This window comes from Bombina bombina, chromosome 9 (assembly GCF_027579735.1).
Source record: "Bombina bombina isolate aBomBom1 chromosome 9, aBomBom1.pri, whole genome shotgun sequence".
NCBI lineage: Eukaryota > Metazoa > Chordata > Amphibia > Anura > Bombinatoridae > Bombina > Bombina bombina.
In genome coordinates, this window is record NC_069507.1 from 127,193,054 (window position 1) to 127,215,969 (window position 22,916).

At 40.4% G+C, this 22,916-nt stretch overlaps 1 protein-coding gene across 1 annotated transcript in view; it reads left to right on the forward strand.

Moving 5' to 3' along the window:
* Nucleotides 1–22,916, forward strand: part of LOC128640448 (zinc finger CCCH domain-containing protein 13-like) — a gene marked incomplete at its 3' end in the record, with an annotated part of 41,693 nt that overhangs the window by 10,399 nt on the left and 8,378 nt on the right.

Here is a 22,916-nt window from a genome sequence, read left to right on the forward strand (position 1 = left end):
CAAGTATCTCTGCTTGCTTACCCCCACAAATACTTTGTATACATTGTTACCAATGCACCAGGGAACTCTGGCTAAAATAGATGACATTCAAATAACTCGAAACATCTGTCCAGAAGTGTGTTTTCTTGCTGTATCCTATCTGGGGATACTTGCTTAGATCTGCCAATTTTCTGTTTAATTAATCTATATCTACTGTATATCCTCTCATATGTGTTTGTGACCATATTATATAAGAGGATTTTCCTGTGTGTAATTTCTGTTTTCATATACTTTTTCTCCAAGGTGTCATTCCCTTGAGTATCTTGTCTTTTTTTTTTTTCTTCTTCAAAGCTTTGCTGTCTCATGGGGATTATGGAGAAGATGACTGAAAGTGTATCTTGGCAATTTTGCTAAGGCTATGTTTAATATCAGTCTGTGACATGTAATTGGAGATCTGTCAGGGGTTTTTCATGTTTGTGGTTGATCTCCATGTCAGAATAAACAATTTCATTGAAATTTAGGAGCTAGACTTTTCTTTTGCGAGAGCTATTTTTAATATAAATCATAATTATGTATGATGAAATTTAGAGTCCAGAAGTAAAATTTTATGACCCAGGTTTCGTGCTTTTATTTTTGCTATGTGTTTTAACTGTTGTTGCCTTAAAGGCATAAAAACAAATATGGTCTACTCTTCAGCAAACCTTATGAGGTATGTATAAAATAAAAAATTAGAAAGCAGTTGAATGTCTTGGAGCAAGGGAGATATATAAGTATAAACTAAGGTCAAGTTATCTTTGAATATATAGTTTTAAATGCAAATGACTTGTAGTATGTGTGTGTAAAAAAAAAACGGTATGTGTTTATTCATGGAGTGTCCTTTCTAACCTTTTAAGTATATATTTTTTTTGTTTTCTCACATGACAGACCTTAGTGAAATAGTGTGATCTGCAGGAACATTCTCCACTATAAACATCTAACTTAAAGGGATACTAAACCCACATTTTATTTTCCTTTTCTTTCCTAATTCAGATAGAGCATGCAACTTTCTAATTTATTCCTATTAATTTTTCTTCGTTCTCTTGGTATCTTTATTTGAAAATCGGGAATGTAAGCTTAGGAGATGGCCCATTTTTGGTTCAACTCCTGCGTAGTGCTTGCTGACTGGTGCGTACATTTAGCCACCAATCGGCAAGTACTACCCAGGTGCTGAACCAAAAATGGACCGTCTCATAAGATTTTTCAAATAAAGATAAAAAGAGAACGAAGAAAAATTGATAATAGGAGTAAATTTTAAAAATTGCTTAAAATTGCATGCTCTATCTGAATCCTATGTCGGATTAGGGATCCAAACAAGGGTTTGGGGCTTTAAGACCAGTGCTGAATTACACACTATTATACCAAATTTACTTATGGATAAAAAGAAACACTTTATTAACAAATATGCAACATACACAAAACATTTAAAAATACAACTACTACTACTAGACAATAGGGGGTATTTCACTTCCAATATTTTAATGATAGCCAGGTAGTTAGCTGCTAAATTTAAAAAAGGACTGCGTGAGCTATGAGAAACTATGGAATATTGTCAGTATAGGGGAGCACACACAATCAGTCTATGTGCTCAAAGGCGACCTCCTTCCTGCGTACCGCTGTGATTGAACACAGTCGGCCGATTTCTAACTGTATCCCTAATACTTATAGACAAACATTCATATATATTAGTTTTATAGAACTTTTAGTAAAATACTCCATTTATAATTGAGCATATCATACGTTGTATTTGAGCAATTTGCTCAACCGCCGTAATGTTATCAATTCACTCAAAATTAATTGGCTATTCAGTCTCCATCTAACAGGATAACATTAACGGACTATAGGTTGCTATTTATATTGTATTCAACGTATCAAAGGCTCTGTTATTTTTAAGTTCTAGTTTGTATCATATCCATAGTTATGTCCCTCATGGCTCCTGCTACCGACGTGTTTCGTCACTCATGCGTGACTTTGTTGGGGCTTAGGGGTGGTCTCAGCCATCTTTGCTTTTTTTATAGGCATATGTTGCCATAGTGATTAGTTTAAAGTGACAGTCTAGTCCAAACTAAACTTTCATGATTCAGATAGAGAATGTAATTTTAAACCATTTTTCAATTTACTTTTATCACCAATTTTGCTTTGTTCTCTTGGTATTCTTAGTTGAAAGCTAAACCTAGGAGGTTCATATGTTAATTTCTAAGCCTTTTAAGGCCGCCTCTTCTCTCAGGGCATTTTAACAGTTTTTCACCACTAGAGGGTGTTAGTTCATGTGTGTCATATAGATAACACTGTGCTCACGCACGTGGAGTTCCAGTGATCCAGCTCTGATTGGCTCTGTCAAAAGAACTGAAATAAGGGGGCAGTTTGCATATGCTTAGATACAAGATAATCACAGAGGTAAAAAATGTATTTATATAACTGTGTTGGTTATGCAAAACTAGGGAATGGGTAATAAAGGGATTATCTATCTTTTAAAACAATAAAAACTCTGGTGTAGACTGTCACTTTAATTGGCAGCAGTGTTTACTGCCTGGCGTCCGCATAGAACACTACATATTGGCAGAGAGTGCTCAAATATCCGAACATATTAATCATGTCCTTTTGATATTTGTTTATTTACATTACAGAACATTAAACAAATGTCCTTTCTAATGTTTTTATTTTTCATATTATCTATTTTGAGTTTGATTCAAAGCTTATTATTCAATAATAATGGGATATATCATTCTGTTTACCTTTTTATATGTACAGGATATCTACATATATAATTCGTTATTAGTATGGTACTTTATGTCATTTTAATGATTGCGGGAATACTAACCCTTGGTAATATCAATCATTAGCGTGATCAAAAAATGTTCTTAACCAAGTCTTAAAGGTGTATAACATGGTTTACATTTAAAAATATACACCTTTATATACATGTGGTTAGTTTTATATAGAAGGCTTAAAATTGTCATGGATATTGTATCTTTATTGACCGTGAATGATGTCAAAATCAGTCATAATATAAGATATTGTCAACCAAATCTTAAAGGTATATGGCATATTTATACCCAAAGATATTATCTTTTCTTCATCCTAATGATTGATATTACCAAGGGTTAGTATTCCCGCAGTCATTAAAATGACACAAGTACCATACTAATAATGAATTATATCTGTATAATGGTAGATATACTGTACATATAAAAAGAGAAACAGAATGATATATTCATTATTATTGAATAATACGCTTTGATTCAAACTCCAAATCGATAACGATATGAAAAATAAAACACATTAGAAAGGACATTCGTTTAATGTTCTGTAATGTAAATAAACATATCAAAGGACATGATTTATATGTTCGGCTATCTCAGCACTCTCTGCCAATATGCACTGTTCTATGTGGACGCCAGGCAGTAAACACCGCTGCCAATTAAACTGATCACTATGGCAACATATGTATATATATATATATATATATATATATATATATATATATATATATATATATATATATATATATATATATATATATATATATATATATATATATATATATATATATATATATATATATATATATATATATAAAAAAAAGAAAGCAAAGATGGCTGAGACCACCCCTAAGCCCTGACGAAGTCACGCACCAGTGACAAAACGCGTCGGTGGGCGGAGTTATGTGGGACGCAACTGTTGATATGATACAAACTAGAACTTAAAAATAATGAGAGCCTTTGATACATTGAATACGATATAATAACAACCTATAGTCCGTTAATGTTATCCTGTTAGTTGGAGACTGAATAGCCAATTAATTTTAAATGAATATATAACGTTAAGGCGGTTGCGCAAATTTCTCAAATATACTGAATGATAAGCTCAATTATAAATGAGTATTTTACTTAAAGTTCTATAAACTGATATATATATATATATATATATATATATATATATATATATATATATATATATATATATATATATATATATATATTATATATATATATATATTATATATATATATATATATATATATATATATATATTTATTTTTTTTTGGAACAGCTTTATTGTAAGTAAAAATATATAGTTACAAAGGGTTGGAGGCACAGCTCCTAATCATCAGGTACAACAACAGCTGTGGTTTTTTTAAGGATAAAGTAGAAATACAAGGTGCCAGCAAGCACTGAGATGGCAGGCCCTCCCAGAGTGGTCAAGCAGGTTATTCTGCGACATCAGGTGTGGGTTGAAGGTCTGTGGGAAAGTCCGATCGTAGGGTCGCAAGAAACTGGAAGGGCTCTGCTCAAGACAGTTCGCCTTAACTATCCTTTTTAAGAAGAGTTATTTATAATACTATTTACATTAAACAAAAAGTAAACGGTCCCGGTCCGCCCGCGCCCCAGACATTACAATTTTAGATATAAGGTGTTGTTGGATCCCTTGTCAACGTTTTATGCAATTAGGTATGTGTGTAGTTTTCTGACTGTTCTAGGGTGGTTATTTGGTTTCCTTATGTTTGTTTTGGATGTAAGTGGTCCAAAGTTGTGAGTTCCGCATAGGAGTCTAGAGCTGCAACAACGAATCGTCATAATCGATAATAATCGATTATGAAAATAGTTGTCAACGAATCTCAATCGATTAGTTGGTCTGTGCCCAACACCAGCTGTTTCACTCCAATGAACTCCTGCATATGGTATTGTGTTTTATGGTTATGTCCTTAGCCTAAAGGACGTCTACAGACGTCTACTTTTCACTTTTTCAGGACAGTATACGTTTACAACTACCCCTGGCTTATGTGCAACCCAGATATAATAGTCATCAGTTGGATTGTTTATATTAAATCTGGTGATCTGGAACTATTCTTTTCATGATATAGTGCCAAGCTTGTTGTTTACACCTTGCCCCTAGATTGATGGGAGTTATTTAAATTGATGTGCACTATTATCTGTTTGCACAATTATTAGCGTATTGCTTGCTATTGCTGATTATATGTACTGTATAAATATATGCAAAACAAAACAGTATCCATTAAACGTCCCAGTGTAGGTAGAAAAAATCAACTTGGTTCCAGTTCCATATATAAAAGGCAAATTTTATTGAAATGATTCAGCATAAAACATGTAGATAACTCTCAGCAAGAGAGACAAGTAGAAAGGTCTGACCGGTTTCGGCCCAGTGTGGCCGTAGTCATAGACAGTGACAGGTATTCAGGGAGAGCACCCTATATACCTGTTGACCACTCCCCAAATGGGAGTGGTAACAATCTAACATGATTTGTTAAAATTAAAAACACCTTTTACCTCATAGCTAGCTGGGATTGGAGTATGTATACAAAGGATACAAAGTATATATATATTTTTGCAAAAGCAATTGAAAACATATATATATATATATATATATATACATACACACACTGTGGGAGTGCTAGAGAAGAATACATAGATATGTTAACAATAGGCATAAACATTCCAATCATTTTTTCTCATCATTTTCTCTACATTTATTCTCACACTATATGTTACCAGGTTATGGACGATGGATGTAACTTCATCTATAAACGTAACATGACCCTGGGCAACATTTTGTCTCCCAGTATGTTGCCCCAGCAGGATAGTGGTAGCTCATGGTTAAAGGTCAAGGGAACATACAAGTGTGGTAAAAAAACATGCAAATCATGTGATCACATGGTTGTTTCAAAGACCTTTTCCTCAACCAAAACGTTGGAGGTTTTTGACACTAGGGGTTGCATCAAGTGTGGCAATAGATATGTCATTTACCTGATTGAATGCACCCAGTGCAAAAAACAATACGTAGGCAGAACCACCAGGCCTGTGGGTAAGCGAATCAGGGAGCATCTCTCTTATCATGTTAGATTGTTACCACTCCCATTTGGGGAGTGGTCAACAGGTATATAGGGTGCTCTCCCTGAATACCTGTCACTGTCTATGACTACGGCCACACTGGGCCGAAACCGGTCAGACCTTTCTACTTGTCTCTCTTGCTGAGAGTTATCTACATGTTTTATCCTGAATCATTTCAATAAAATTTGCCTTTTATATATGGAACTGGAACCAAGTTGATTTTTTCTACCTACACTGGGACGTTTAATGGATACTGTTTTGTTTTGCATTTTCTGTGGAGCACAGGGGCTCCACTTCCGCTCTTACGTCCTCACCGGCACGGATCACAGCTGACTAAGAAAGGCGTGTTGCATTGAGAGAGGCTGAGTAGTGTTAACGGCGTGTGAGCATTAAACTGCTGAGGTTTGCTGAGGACTGAGCTACAGCTGGGAACTAGATCACAACTGGGTACCTTACCGTGAGTATGCCACTTTGGGCTTGTCTGTGATATATGGAACTGAAGTGTGTTGAAAGTAAGCCTGATTAACGCTACTGATGTACTCGAGCTGACAGGCTGCGATTATTACTCTTACAATTATATGTTTACAGGATTATCTGTCATACCACTTTCTCCTACAAGTATATTAGCGGGCCATTCTGTGGGCATACTTTCTGTTTGTGCAGAACCCCCCTTTTTATGGAAATACTGGCTGGCATTCAAAGTAACCGCTAAAAGACTGTACGTTTACAAAGCCCTATCAGAACCAAAAGGAAGGTCACATGACATGTTTGAGATTTTTTGAATACGCTGCACCGCAACCTGGTTTGCCTGCCTCTTGAGAATTATCCGGTATATATGTAAATCCTAGCACTCTACACCTAACACTACATGTCGCGAGGGTGACAGCCTCTCCTTGCACACAATACTATCCTGAACTTTGTTATGAGCAATACGGTTGCTCTTTTTACTTGTATAAATATATGTGTAAGGCTTTGTTCTGTTATTGATATACAGTCCTTAGCGCTTTTGATTTTGTTTTTTTTTGTTTTTTTTTATATTTTTAATAAATTGTGATATGTACCAGATTCAACCTTTATAAGTATATATACTAGACTAGATATTTCCCCTAACCGTATAGCTGGTTATTTACCATTGCATATAGATATTCAAGATATTTTTATGTTAGAATGAAGTCAAGGGTTACTTTATTGAGAGGTCCCTTGCCAAGGTAGAAAACACTTAGCATTGGTGAAGAGATAACAAAGATAAATATCCCACTTTTGTGAAATTGGCAAAACCCTACTTATACATCTCAACAGCCTTTTCTCTGCTGCAGGAAATATAGCTGCAAACAGAGAACCAGCCTTAGCCAGAAGCATGTGGACATGTTGAGATTTTTGCATTTCAATGCAAAGTTTCTGAAAGAGTGAATAACAGAATGTTATTAACAGTGATAGTCTAACTCTTTCCAGCTCTACCTCTTTTCAAACAGTTTGTGGTTTTATTTTGTTTGATTATAAAACTGTGCTCTGCTGCTTAAAAATTGAAGAAACAGTTGTGTTAATGTAAAATTTTAGTCTGAAGTTTATATTTGTAACACTCATTATGTGGATTTTATTTAAAACATAGAAAACTATTATTGATTCTCTTTTTATCCGATTAGTCGATTAATCGAAAAAAATAATCGGCCGATTAATCGATTATGAAAATAATCGTTAGTTGCAGCCCTATAGGAGTCAATTTTGTCGTGTTTGAGAAAGTAATATTCTTCCAATTCTAATATTTCCGAGACCTTTGTGCGCCACATGCGCACAGATGGGACCTCCCTACTGCTCCAGTTTTTGGCTATCAGTACTTTGACTCCATTGGTCATAATATTGAGTAAGTGGATGTACGGTTTATATTTAATTGCAGTAGGGGGCTTGTGTAGTAGCCATATCAGGGGATCAATCGAGAATTGGGTTGTTAGTATGGCCTCCATTTCGGAGATCACACTTCTCCAAAAATTCTGAATGCTGTTGCACCACCACCACGTGGGCAGTGTCACTATTAACGTGGCCGCAACGCCAGCATTTATTATCTTGGGTGTGGAAAAGGCAATGTAATTTCCTCGGGGTTAGGTACCATCTGTGTAAAAGTTTGAAGTTAACTTCTTGTATTGAGGATGAAATAGAGGATTTTTTTGTGGCTTGGAACATCAGTCTACTCGTGTGAGGTAGAATAATAACTCCCAGGTCCCTTTCCCAACTTTCAAGATAAGGGGGGATATGGCCCGGGGAGGGGTGGGTTAGGATCATATATATAATGGATAGTGTGTGTCGTAGGGGGTGTCTTGAATGCAAAGGGATTCGAAGGTGGTCAGGGGTCTGACCATGTTCCTATGACCCTGGTGCCTGGTGATAGTGAGTTACCTGAGCGTAGGTGAACCAATCTGCAAAAGTGTCAAGGCCCTTTGTTACCAAATCGTTTCGTGAGAGTAGGGTTTCGTTATCAGTGAGATTGTGTATTGTGAGATCTCTATTTGTGGTGGCTTCTGCGGTGTAGGGTCTAGTAGTGAATTCACCATTTTCTATCAATGAGGTCAGGGTCGAGGGGATTGACGAGATGAAGTGAGTTGTATTGATTGTGTGTTCCCAAACCCGAAAGGTTTCCTGAATTATTGGGTTATTGGCGCTGATAGATTTGAATAAATGAGGGATGCTCCAGCATAACCTTCCTAAGTTTGGTTTACCCATTATCAGATGCTCTAGTGTGACCCATCTTTTATGGTTGAAGTGGATGTTCCAGTCTACTAGGCGTTGTAAAAAGATAGCTTGGCGATAGGCGGCAAGGTTGGGGACCCCTAAACCCCCTTGTGTTTTGGAAGTTAGCATGGTTTGTCTACTAATTCTGGGTGGTCTGGGGCGCCAGATAAAGTCGCTAAATGCTCTCTGAAGGGATGGGAGATATGCCTTAGGGAGGGGGATCGGAAGGGTCTGGAGGAGGTATAGAATACGTGGGAATATGTTCATTTTAATGGTGTCTATGCGTCCTAGCCACGATAATTTTTTAGAGCCCCACGAGGAGAGATCGCGTATTATATTGTGCTTGATGGGGATGTAATTGAGTCTAAATAAGTCATCATGTAAGGGGGTCAGGTGGATGCCCAAGTACCTCAGTGAATGAGTGCACCAGGTGAATGGAGAAACCTCCCGTGTGGCTTTCAATGAAGGGCCCTGCATGTTAACATTTAAAATTTCCGATTTGGACATGTTGATAGCGAAGTTGGATAGGTGCTTAAAGGTAGTGAATTCGCTGAGAAGGTGAGGAATTGAATGTTCGGGGTTAGTAAGTGTGAGGAGCATGTCGTTGGCAAATAATGACAAAACTTATTTATGGTTTTTGATATTGGTGCCTGTTATCTGGGGTTCTGCCTAATCTTGATAGCCAATGCTTCAATGACGCAAGCAAATAGGAGAGGGGATAAGGGTCAGCCCTGGCGTGTACCGTTATTAATGTGGAATGAGGGGGATAGTGACCCGTTAACTAACAGTCTGGCCGTAGGTTGGGAGTATGAGAAAATCCTTGTGAGGAACTTAGTGCCCAGTCCCAAATGGGTTAACGCGGCGCGCATGAAGTCCCAGGCAAAGGCCTTCTCTTCGTCCGTGGATAATACCACAGAGGGAATATTTTTAGACCTAGCATAATGTATCAGATTTAAGACCCTGACCGTGTTGTCTTTCGCTTCCCGACCGGGAACGAATCCGACCTGATCAAAAAGTGGATCAGGTCTGGAAGGACCTCATTCATTCTGTGTGCTAATATTCGCACATATATATTGGTATCGGTATTCAATAACGATATTGGACGATAATTACTGTGTAGGTCTTGGGGTTTGTTCGGTTTAGGGATTAAAATTATATGGGCTTCCAGCGCGGATGAGGGAAATGACTTGCTTTCATCTATGGATTGAAAATATTTTAACATGTGTGGAATAAGTATGTCTTGGAAGGTGGAGTAGTATTTGTTACTGAAGCCGCCTGGGCCTGGTGCTTTTCCAGTGGTTAGGTGTTTTAGGGCTAGTTGAATTTCGGACAGTGAAATGGGGTTTTCTAGTTTTTTTCTTTCTGTTGGTCGTTTATTTGTGGCATGTGTAGTTTGTTTAGATAGTCTTCTATCATTTGTGCCCTGGATGAGCTTTGGGGTAGGTTTCCAGATTCAGTGGGAGGTATATTATATAGCTTCTGGAAAAAGAATTTGAAGGCTTTAGAAATGTTGGAGGTGGAGAACTGGGGGTTGCCTCTATTATCCTTAATCTGCATGATGTATTTTTGGTGTGTTTTCTGTTTGAGGTATCTCGCTAATGATCTGCCTGACTTATTTCTACCCTCATAATTCTTTTGTTGAGTATATAAAGCTCGTCTTTTATGCGTCTTGTCGAGGTGTGAGGTTAGTCTGTCTGAGTTCTGTAATCTCGATTTCGAGGGTTTTATTGGTCGGGGATCACTTGTGAAGGGATTCTAGGTGGAGTATTTGTGAGATCAGAGAAGTTGTATATTCTCTTTTAGTTTTATTAAGTCGTGCCTTGAGGGCTATTAAGTCCCCTCTAACGACACTCTTGTGTGCCTCCCAAAGAGTGTGAACATGAGTCTCAGGTTGGGAATTATGAGCGAAGTATTCTGTGAGAGAGCCTGAGGTGATCCCCAAATTGACAGCTTCTGTCAGTAACTGTTCATCAAGTCTCCAAAGAAAATCTCTCTATGGGTTTGGAGGGCCAAGTCATTGAACACAATGTGGAGGCATGGTTAGACCATGTGATTGGGTATATCGTGGCTGAATTGAATAGTGAAAGGCCCCCGACATCTGCAAACACATAGTCTATCCTGGTGTAAGTTTCGTGTGGGTATGAATAATGGGGTCGATCCGATATAAATCGTCGCCCGCAAAAGCCGGCGACGCCAATATTTGCGCGGATTTGGTATCACATATACGGCGTAACCTAGAAGTTACGCCCGTATATTTCTGCCGTCGCCCGCAGTTTTTTGGGCCATAGGCAGGTATACCAAACCCGCGCAATTTGGTATCCAATATGCAGCGTAAGGACTTACGTGGCGAAAATGGAGAAAACTTACTCCATTTTCACCTCGCCACAAAAAGCAGCCGTAAGAAGCCTTACGCTGACTATTGGAGCCCCGTAACTCCCTAAACTAACTAGAAAATAAATCTAACACCTAACGCATGCGCAATGTCTATCTCCCTGTCAACCGCGATCTGCTAAAATAAACCTAACACCTAACGCATGCGCAATGTCTATCTCCCTGTCAACCGCGATCTGCTAAAATAAACCTAACACCTAACGCATGCGCAATGTCTATCTCCCTGTCAACTGCGATCCCCCCCCGAAATCCCTAATAAAGTTATTACCCCCTAAACCGCCGCTCCCGGACCCCGCCGCCATCTACATAAACTAACCCCCTACTGTGAGCCTCTAAAACCGCCGCCATCTACCTTATCTATCCCCTAATCTGACCCCTTACACCGCCGCCACCTATATAAAAATTATTAACCCCTAATGTAAGCCCCTTACACCGCCGCCATCTCTATTAAAATGATTAACCCCTAATTTAATCTACCTACCCCGTCGCCAGCTATATTATCTATATTAACCCTAAGTATATTATAGTTAATATAGGTATTACATTATATATATATTAACCCTAATTATATTAGGGTTAATATAGTTACTATAGTATTTATATTAACTATATTAACTCTATCTAACCCTAACTAAATTTATATTAAATTAATCTAATTAATTTATAAACTAAAATATTCCTATTTAAATCTAAATACTTACCTATAAAATAAACCCTAAGATAGCTACAATATAATTAATAATTACATTGTAGCTATGTTAGGGTTAATATTTATTTTACAGGTAAATTGTTAATTATTTTAAGTAGGTATAATAGATATTAAATAGTTATTAACTATTTAATATCTACCTAGTTAAAATAATTACCCAATTACCTGTAAAATAAATCCTAACCTAAGTTATAAATACACCTACACTATCAATAAATTTAATAAACTACAAATATCTATCTAAAAATACAATTAAATTAACTAAATTACAAAAAAAAACAAACACTAAATTACAAAAAATAAAAAAAAGATTACAAGATATTTAAGCTAATTACACCTATTCTAAGCCCCCTAATAAAATAATAAACCCCCAAAATAAAAAAAATTCCCTGCCCTATTCTAAATTCAACAAATTTCAAAGCTCTTTACCTTACCAGCCCTTAAAAGGGCCTTTTGTGGGGCATGCCCCAAAGAATTCAGCTCTTTTGCATACAACAAATACAATACCCCCCCCCCCCCATTACAACCCACCACCCACATACCCCTATTCTAAACCCACCCAAACCCCCCTTAAAAAAGCCTAACACTACCCCCCTGAAGATCTCCCTACCTTGTCTTCACCACACCGGGCCGAACTCCTGATCCGATCCGGGCGATGTCTTCCTCCAAGCGGCAAAGAAGAATTCTTCCTCCGGCGACGTCTTCCTCCAAGCGGCAGCAAAGTCTTCATTCTTCCGGCGGCATCTTCAATCTTCTTTCTTCGCTCCGCCGCCGCGGAGCATCCATCCCGGCCGACTGCTGAACTTGGAATGAGGTACCTTTAAATGACGTCATCCAAGATGGCGTCCGCCGAATTCCGATTGGCTGATAGGATTCTATCAGCCAATCGGAATTAAGTTAAAAAAATCTGATTGGCTGATTGAATCAGCCAATCAGATTCAAGTTCAATCCGATTGGCTGATCCAATCAGCCAATCAGATTGAGCTTGCATTCTATTGGCTGTTCCGATCAGCCAATAGAATGCGAGCTCAATCTGATTGGCTGATTGGATCAGCCAATCGGATTGAACTTGAATCTGGCTGATTGGATCAGCCAATCGGATTTTTTTAACTTAATTCCGATTGGCTGATAGAATCCTATCAGCCAATCGGAATTCGGCGGACGCCATCTTGGATGACGTCATTTAAAGGTACCTCATTCCAAGTTCAGCAGTCGGCCGGGATGGATGCTCCGCGGCGGCGGAGCGAAGAAAGAAGATTGAAGATGCCGCCGGAAGAATGAAGACTTTGCTGCCGCTTGGAGGAAGACGTCGCCGGAGGAAGAATTCTTCTTTGCCGCTTGGAGGATGACATCGCCGGAGGAAGAATTCTTCTTTGCCGCTTGGAGGAAGACATCGCCCGGATCGGATCAGGAGTTCGGCCCGGTGTGGTGAAGACAAGGTAGGGAGATCTTCAGGGGGGTAGTGTTAGGCTTTTTTAAGGGGGGTTTGGGTGGGTTTAGAATAGGGGTATGTGGGTGGTGGGTTGTAATGGGGGGGGGGGGTATTGTATTTGTTGTATGCAAAAGAGCTGAATTCTTTGGGGCATGCCCCACAAAAGGCCCTTTTAAGGGCTGGTAAGGTAAAGAGCTTTGAAATTTGTTGAATTTAGAATAGGGCAGGGAATTTTTTTTATTTTGGGGGTTTATTATTTTATTAGGGGGCTTAGAATAGGTGTAATTAGCTTAAATATCTTGTAATCTTTTTTTTTTATTTTTTGTAATTTAGTGTTTTTTTTTTTTTGTAATTTAGTTTAGTTAATTTAATTGTATTTTTAGATAGATGTTTGTAGTTTATTAAATTTATTGATAGTGTAGGTGTATTTGTAACTTAGGTTAGGATTTATTTTACAGGTAATTGGGTAATTATTTTAACTAGGTAGATATTAAATAGTTAATAACTATTTAATATCTATTATACCTAGTTAAAATAATTAACAATTTACCTGTAAAATAAATATTAACCCTAACATAGCTACAATGTAATTATTAATTATATTGTAGCTATCTTAGGGTTTATTTTATAGGTAAGTATTTAGATTTAAATAGGAATATTTTAGTTTATAAATGAATTAGATTAATTTAATATAAATTTAGTTAGGGTTAGATAGAGTTAATATAGTTAATATAAATACTATAGTAACTATATTAACCCTAATATAATTAGGGTTAATATAGTTAATATATATAATGTAATACCTATATTAACTATAATATTCTTAGGGTTAATATAGATAATATAGCTGGCGGCGGGGTAGGTAGATTAAATTAGGGGTTAATCATTTTAATAGAGATGGCGGCGGTGTAAGGGGCTTACATTAGGGGTTAATAATTTTAATATAGATGGCGGCGGTGTTAGGGGCTCACTTTAGGGGGTTATAGATATAATATAGCTGGCGGCGGGGTACGGGAGCGGCGGTTTAGGGGTTAATAACTTTATTAGGTTGCGGCGGGGTAAAGGAGCGGCGGTTTAGGGGTTAATAGCTTTTTTATTGTTAGGCTAGTGAGGGGGGATAGCGGATAGAGGGTTAGACGTGTCGGGCTATGTTAGGGAGGCGTGTTAGACAGTGCGGGCTATGTTAGGGAGGCGTGTTAGACAGTGCGGGTGTTTTAGACTTTAGTCAGGTTTTATAGGCGCCGGCAGTTTCTAACGTGCCGCAAGTCACTGGCGACACCAGAAATTTGTACTTACGCAGATTTCTGGACATCGCTGGTTTGTGAGACTTACGGCACGTTAGCATCTGACGGCGACCTATATGGGATGGCTCGAGTTGCGAGCTGAAACTGCGGGCGATGCCGGTTCCCTCGCTTGCGCCGCAAACTGCGATCGATATCGGATCGCGCCCAATAGGTGTAATCTTTAGTCTGCGGGTGCAGGGATCTCCATACGTCCTGGGCCACTATTTTCTCTAGGTGTGTTTTAACTTTGGAGATTCTTGATAGTGGTGTGGAGGAATGTAGTGTTGAGCAGTCTAAAGTCGGGTTGAGCGCAATGTTCAGGTCTCCACAAATTATGAGTGTGCCCTTCTGATGGTCCAGGACTAGGTTTTTAATTTTTTTCATGAAAGAATGTTGTGCTGTGTTAGGGGCGTAAATTGAAACCAACGTAATAGGTCTTCCATATAGTAGGCCAGTAAGAAGTAGGTATCTCCCCTCTCTGTCCCTAATCGTTTGTATTGGCGTGAATGGGACATTTTTCCTAATTAAAATTCCCACCCCATGTTTTTTGTTAGTGCAGTGTGATGCCCAGAAGCATGTGCCAAATGTGCGTGTGGAGGGTTCTTTCCCTTTGCGAAAGTGGGTTTCCTGTAGGAACACAAGGTCTGTCTTAAGTCTGTGGAAGTCTTTAGAGGCTGTCGTTCTCTTAGAAGGTATGTTCAGGCCCTTTGCATTGATGGAGTAAATGTTTATATCATTACTAACGTGGGATCGTGCTTTTAGGTTAGCCATTATCTATGTTTTGGATTAGAATTGTGTATCGTGCGGTTAATTGTGCTTCTGTTTGTGATTTTGCGAGAGTGCGTGTCTGTGCGCGGGGCGGACCGGGAGGAACCAAGCATGGCCAAACAGCTGGCCATGCAATTTTAGTGTAACATTACATAATATATACATATCAGAAAACAAAAAATACATAACAAGGAAATAAAATTTCTCTTACTTGGTGTATCCAGTCCACCGTTTCATCCTTACTTGTGGGATATTCTCAATCCCTACAGGAAGTGGCAAAGAGAGCACACAGCAAAGCTGTCCATATAGCTCCGCCCCCCCATCATTCTCTTTGCCGCTCTAACAAGTAGCATCTCCACGGGAGGGTAAAGAGTATTTGGTGGTAGATTTGTAGTTTTTATTTCTTCAATCAAGAGTTTGTTATTTTAAAATAGTGCCGGTTTGTACTATTTACTCTGAGGCAGAAAGTGATGAAGATTTCTGCTGAGAGGAAAAAGATTTTAGCATGTTGTAACTAAAATCCACTGCTGTTCCCACACAGGACTGTTGAGTACCGGATAACTTCAGTTGGGGGGAACAGTTTGCAGGCTTAACTGCTTAAGGTATGCTCAGTCACTTTTTCTAACAAGACCCGGTAATGCTAGAAGACTGATAGAAATCCCCATGTGGGAAGGTAAGCCATTTTCTGAGACACAGTATAGAAGGATGGCTTCAGTTAAGGGCTAAAATACTGGTAGACACTGTGATGGGCTAAATCGATTACTTTATTAGGGTAATCTTATATTTGTTCAAGTGTTTTAGACGTTGAGAACACTTTTGGGGTTTTTATTAAGCCTGGCATATTGTAAGACACCTATTCTGATTCAGGAAGGCCCCATAACTCCGGAATGCAGAGGGAGGGGACCTCATTTTCACGCCTCAGTTGCGCAGTTGTTTTGCAAGGCATCTTCATGCAGCTTCACGTGTAGAGTCCTGAGAGTGCAGGAGGACTTCAGGGAGGCTTATATTCTTCTACAAATAACCCAAAAGGAAGGTAGGGCCACAGCAAAGACTGTGGCACCGTGCTGTAGTGTGTTAAACCAGTAGTTTACTTCAATTGGCTACGGTTTGGGCAATAAGGGGTTAATTAACTTGAACATTTGTGTGCAATCATTTCAAAGCATTGGGATCATGTGGTGAAAATTTCATACAGATCGGATGTTTTTTGGTGATTTGGTAAAAAAGTGGGTGCTTTTTATTATTTAAAGGCACAGTAACGTTTTTTTCAAAAAGTGAATTTTACTGTATTGTAGTGCTATCTAAGTCTGTCAAACATGTCTGAGTCTTCAGATAGACCTTGTTCTTTATGCTTAAAAGCCATGGCGGTACCCCCATTGCATTTGTGTTTAAAGTGTGCTAAAACATCTAAGCATTTTAAAGACCATGCAGTGACACTTAAAAATGTAGCCCAAGATGATTCTTTATCGGAGGGTAATGAGGATAGTCCTTCTTCCTCTCCCCATGTGTCAACACCAGTTACGCCCGCGCAAACGATGCCTATTACCTCTAGCGCATTGGCCCCTATTACCTTACAACAATTAGCAGCAGTAATGGATAATTCTCTTGCAGCATTTTTATCCAAACTGCCCGTTTTTCCAAAAAAGCGCAATAGCTCAGTTTTAAATACTGAGGATGAGCAATCAGAAGCTTTAGATGAGTTATCTGTAGTACCCTCACAGCACTCAGAATTAGCAGTGAGGGACGGTCTGTCTGAAGGCGAAATTTCGGACACAGGAAAAGTTTCTCAGCGGGCAGAGTCAGATTCCTTAGCGTTTAAATTTAAGCTGGAACACCTCCGCGTCCTGCTTAAGGAGGTTTTAGCTACGCTGGCTATTTGTGACCCCATGGTGGTCCCAGAAAAATTGTGTAAAATGGACAGGTTTTTAGAGGTCCCTGTATATACTGAGGCATTTCCGATCCCAAAGAGGGTGGCGGATATTGTGACTAGGGAGTGGGAGAGACCAGGTGTACCCTTTGTTCCCCCCCCTATCTTTAAGAAAATGTTCCCCATAAATGACCCCAGGCGGGACGCGTGGCAGACGGTCCCTAAGGTAGAGGGATCTGTTTCAACACTTTGAAAGCACAACTGTCCTCTATTGGTATAGTTGTATGCTTAGCAAGATCCTATGGATAAAAAGTTGGAAGGATTGCTGAAGAAAATTTTTGTTCAGCAAGGTTTTCTGCTTCAACCAATTGCCTGCATTATTCCGGTAACTACTGCAGCGGCATTTTGGTTTGAGGCTCTGGAGGAGTCGCTCCAGAGGGAGACTTCATACGACGAGGTCATGGATAGAATTCATGCTTTAAAGCTGGCTAATTTTTTTTTTATCACTGATGCCGCTTTCCAACTAGCTAAGTTAGCGGCGAAAAACTCAGGTTTTGCCATCATGGCGCGAAGAGCGCTTTGGCTCAAATCATGGTCGGCGGATGTGTCGTCCAAGACGAAACTGTTAAATATTCCTTTCAAGGGGAAGACCCTATTTGGCCCAGAGCTGAAAGAAATTATTTCGGATATCACTGGGGGAAAGGGCCATGCCCTTCCACAAGATAGGCCGTTTAAGGCCAAAAACAAGGCTAATTTTCGCTCCTTTCGCAACTTCAGGAGCGGACCTGCTGCAACCTCTGCTGCCGCAAAGCAAGATAACGCTTCACAGCCCAAAGCAACCTGGAAACCCTTGCAGGGCTGGAATAAGGGTAAACAGGCTAAGAAGCCTGCTCCTGCTACCAAGATAGCATGAAGGGGTAGCCACCGATCCGGGACCGGATCTAGTAGGGGGCAGACTTTCTCTCTTTGCTCAGGATTGGGCAAGAGATGTTACAGATCCCTGGGCTTTAGAAATAGTTGCTCAGGGGTATCTTCTAGAATTCAAGGTTTCTCCCCCAAGGGGAAGGTTCCACATTTCTCGTTTGTCTTCAGACCAAACAAAGATACAGGCGTTTTTATGCTGTGTAGAAGATCTTCTATAAATGGGAGTGATTCACCCAGTTCCAATTGCAGAACAAGGACTGGGCTTTTACTCAAACCTGTTTGTAGTTCCCAAAAAGGAAGGCACTTTCAGGCCAATCCTGGATCTAAAAATTCTAAACAAATTCCTCAGAGTTCCGTCATTCAAGATGGAAACCATTCGGACAATCTTGCCGATGATCCAGGAAGGTCAATATATGACTACCGTGGATATAAAGGATGCGTACCTACATATTCCTATCCACAAAGATCACCATCAGTTCCTAAGGTTCGCCTTTCTGGACAAACATTACCAGTTTGTGGCTCTTCCTTTCGGGTTGGCCACCGCTCCCAGAATTTTCACAAAGGTGTTAGGGTCCCTTCTGGCGGTACTAAGACCGCGGGGCATTGCAGTAGCACCTTACCTAGACGACATCTTAATACAGGCATCGTCTTTTCACAGAGCCAAGGCTCATACGGACATTGTCCTGGCCTTTCTAAGGTCTCACGGGTGGAAAGTGAACGTAGAAAAGAGTTCTCTGTCCACGCTCACAAGGGTTCCCTTCCTGGGAACACTAATAGACTCGGTAGAAATTAAAAATTTTCTGACAGAGGTCAGGAAGTCAAAACTGTTGAATACTTGCCGAGTTCTTCATTCCATTCCTCGGCCTTCTCTGGCTCAGTGCATGGAGGTAATCGGTTTAATGGTTGCGGCAATGGACGTAGTCCCTTTTGCCCGAATTCATCTCAGACCACTGCAACTGTGCATGCTCAAACAGTGGAATGGGGATTATGCAGATTTGTCTCCTCAAATACAAATGGACCAGAAAACCAGAGACTCTCTTCTCTGGTGGTTGTCTCAGGATCATCTGTCTCAGGGAATGAGTTTCCGCAGATCGGAGTGGATCATTGTCACGACCGATGCCAGTCTGTTAGGCTGGGGTGCGGTCTGGGACTCCCTGAAAGCTCAGGGTCTATGGTCTCGGAAAGAATCTTTTCTCCCGATAAACATTTTGGAACTGAGAGCGATATTCAATACGCTCCAGGCGTGCCTCAGCTAGCGGAGGCCAAATTCATCAGATTTCAGTCGGACAACATCACGACTGTAGCGTACATCAATCATCAGGGAGGAACAAAGAGTTCCCTAGCGATGAAGGAAGTATCCAAGATCATCAAATGGGCGGAGGATCACTCCTGCCATCTATCTGCAATTCACATCCCAGGGGTAGACAACTGGGAGGCGGATTTTCTAAGTCATCAGACTTTCCATCCGGGGGAGTGGGAACTCCACCCAGAGGTGTTTGCTCAGCTGACTCAGCTATGGGGCATTCCAGAATTGGATCTGATGGCGTCCTGTCAGAACACCAAACGTCCCCTTTACGGATCCAGATCCAGGGATCCCAAGGCGGCATTGATAGATGCATTAATAGCGCCTTGGTCATTCAGTCTAGCTTATGTCTTTCCACCGTTTCCTCTTCTCCCTCGGCTAGTAGCCAGAATCAAACAGGAGAAGGCTTCGGTAATTTTGATAGCACCTGCGTGGCCACGCAGGACTTGGTATGCAGACCTAGTGGACATGTCATTGGTCCCACCATGGAAACTGCCATCAAGGCAGGATCTTCTAATTCAAGGTCCTTTCAAGCATCCAAATCTAGTTTCTCTGCAACTGACTGCTTGGAGATTGAACGCTTAATCCTAGCTAAGTGTGGTTTCTCTGGATCAGTTATAGATACTCTGATACAGGCCAGAAAGCCTGTCACCAGGAAAGTTTACCATAAGATATGGCGGAAATATCTTTGTTGGTGTGAATCCAAGGGTTACTCATGGAGTAAGGTTAGGATTTCAAGGATATTGTCTTTTCTCCAAGAAGAGAAAGGTCTGTCAGCTAGTTCCTTAAAGGGACAGATATCTGCTTTGTCTATCCTGTTACATAAGCGTCTGGCAGCTGTACCAGACGTTCAGGTGTTTGCAAAGGCCCTAGTTAGAATCAAGCCTGTTTACAAGCCTGTGGCTCCTCCATGGAGTCTAAATTTAGTTCTTTCAGTTCTTCAAGGGGTTCCGTTTGAACCTTTGCATTCCATAGATATTAAGTTATTATCTTGGAAAGTTTTGTTTTTAGTAGCCATTTCTTCTGCTCGAAGAGTTTCTGAATTGTCTGCTTTGCAGTGTAATTCACCCTATCTGGTGTTCCATGCAGATAAGGTTGTTTTGCGTACCAAACCTGGTTTCCTTCCAAAGGTGGTTTCTAATAAGAATATTAACCAGGAAATCATTGTTACTTCTCTGTGTCCTAATCCAGTTTCTAAGAAGGAACGACTTTTACACAATCTTGACGTGGTTCGTGCTTTAAAATTCTATTTAAAAGCAACTAAAGATTTCAGACAAACATCGTCCTTGTTTGTTGTCTATTCTGGTAAGAGGAGAGGTCAGAAAGCGACTGCTACCTCTCTTTCCTTCTGGCTGAAAAGCATCATCCGATTGGCTTATGAGACTGCTGGACAGCAGCCTCCTGAACGAATTACAGCTCATTCCACCAGAGCTGTGGCTTCCACATGGGCTTTCAAGAATGAGGCTTCTGTTAAACAGATTTGTAAGGCAGCGACTTGGTCTTCACTGTATACATTTGCCAAATTTTACAAATTCAATACTTTTGCTTCTTCGGAGGCTATTTTTGGTAGAAAGGTGGTGCCTTCCGTTTAGGTTACCTGACTTGTTCCCTCCCTTCATCCGTGTCCTAAAGCTTTGGTATTGGTATCCCACAAGTAAGGATGAAACCGTGGACTGGATACCCCAAGTAAGAGAAAACAGAATTTATGCTTACCTGATAAATTACTTTCTCTTACGGTGTATCCAGTCCACGGCCCGCGATGATAATTCGGTCAGGTTCAAATTTCATTTTTACATTTAACTACAGTCACCACTGCACCCTATGGTTCTCCTTTTTCTCCTAACCGTTGGTCGAATGTCTAGGGGGGGCGGAGCCTGAGAGGAGCTATATGGACAGCTTTGCTGTGTGCTCTCTTTGCCACTTCCTGTAGGGATTGAGAATATCCCACAAGTAAGGATGAAACCGTGGACTGGATACACCGTGAGAGTAAGTAATTTATCAGGTAAGCATAAATTCTGTTTTTTTTAAAAAACCAACATTAACTTGTGTTGGAAAATAGGGGGTATCATATCCCATCTAACACTAGGCTCTTCAGAAAGAGTTTTGGGGAGTTATGTACTAACTAAAAAGGTTAGCCCAAAGTAGGGATTGCTGCTGTACAGGGTACCTGGCCGTACTAGGGGTCTTAGCTTAATATTCCCAAACCTAGTTGGGTCCAAAGAGTTGGGTAAGGGTGACTACCCCTGAACTTGCGGTCTAAGCCGACTATAGCTGGACCATTTAGTAGGACAGAGGTGCCATTCAAACGTAAGGCGGTGAGGCTTAGGGTGAAAGGGTAGTCTGCTAAGGTATTCAGGTTACCCTGGTGTAGTGCTAGCAGGTCTGGTTAGGGGACTGGGAGGGGCAGAGCAGAAGGGGATTAAGTTTAGCCTTCTCTGGCTATAAGACTGGGGGTGGGAGACCTTAGAGATCTTACCAAATTTAGCCAATATTTGCCTTTGGAGTCTGGGGTGGAAAGATTTGGTGACTTGCTCTATAAGGGTGGGGAACATGGGTGCGTAAAACACGTTCTTTTACAGGGATAGATAAACAATGCCCGCTTCCCGTCCCTCTAATAAGTATCTCATACATTGCAGCAGCCCCTCATTCTATTACATAGGAATGTTTCATATCGCATGCGGTTCACAGACTATGAGAAGATTATGTAGGTGTTAGGCAGGTAAATAGTAGGGTAAAGCGTGGAGAGGGGAGGGGGAAAAAGAGGGGGGAAGCGGTGAGGCTAGTTTTACCCAATCAGCAGTGACAATTACAGAACAATTGAGAATCAGTTTGAGCCAGTCCAGCATCAGTCCCATATCCCAGCCCCAAACAGAGCATATAACATTGTAATAATAGACTTATCGAGTCCTGATAGAGAAGATCAGTGTCCTCAGCGTCAGAGTTTCTGCTTAGTGGACAGGCCACTACAAGTGTGGCCAAGGAAGGAGATCTAGGTTGGTAATGAGTCCAGTTTTTTTCTTCTTATTAGCCTGGGTCCAATGTGATCTTTGCGGTTTGGGGTCAGCTTGGCTACTTGTGGATGGCGGGTCCGAATCTCTAGGGTTTGGTTGGGGAAAGGGGATGTTTAGACCTTTTGAAAAAGCTTCCAGATCGTCGGGTTCCTTGTAGACATGTGTTCTGCCATCTTGTTGGACTATGAGGCTGAAAGGGAACCCCCATCTATATTTCACTCGTCTTTCTTGTAAATCTTGGGTGATAAAGCGTATTCCCCTTCTCCTCTCGATCGTTGCTGGGCTAATGTCCTGGAAAATTTGAATACTATAAGTCTGGAACTTAATCTCTTTTTGAAGGCGCACTTGTTTCCAAATCTCTTCCTTTTCTAAATAATGTGCAAACTTAATAATAATGTCCCTGGGAGGGTTAGGTGGTTTCGGGACAGGTCTCAGCGCTCTGTGTGCGCGTTCCATTGATGAATCAGTGAGTTTAAGGGCAGGGACTATATATTCGAATAGCTGCAGCAAGTAGGAGGTAAGGGAGTCCTGTGTCGCTTCTTCAGGGACACCTCTTATCCTCAGATTGCATCTACGACCTCGGTTGTCGAGGTCCTCTACTTTGAGTTGGAGTGCTTGTAACGTAAAGTCTTGTCTTACCATT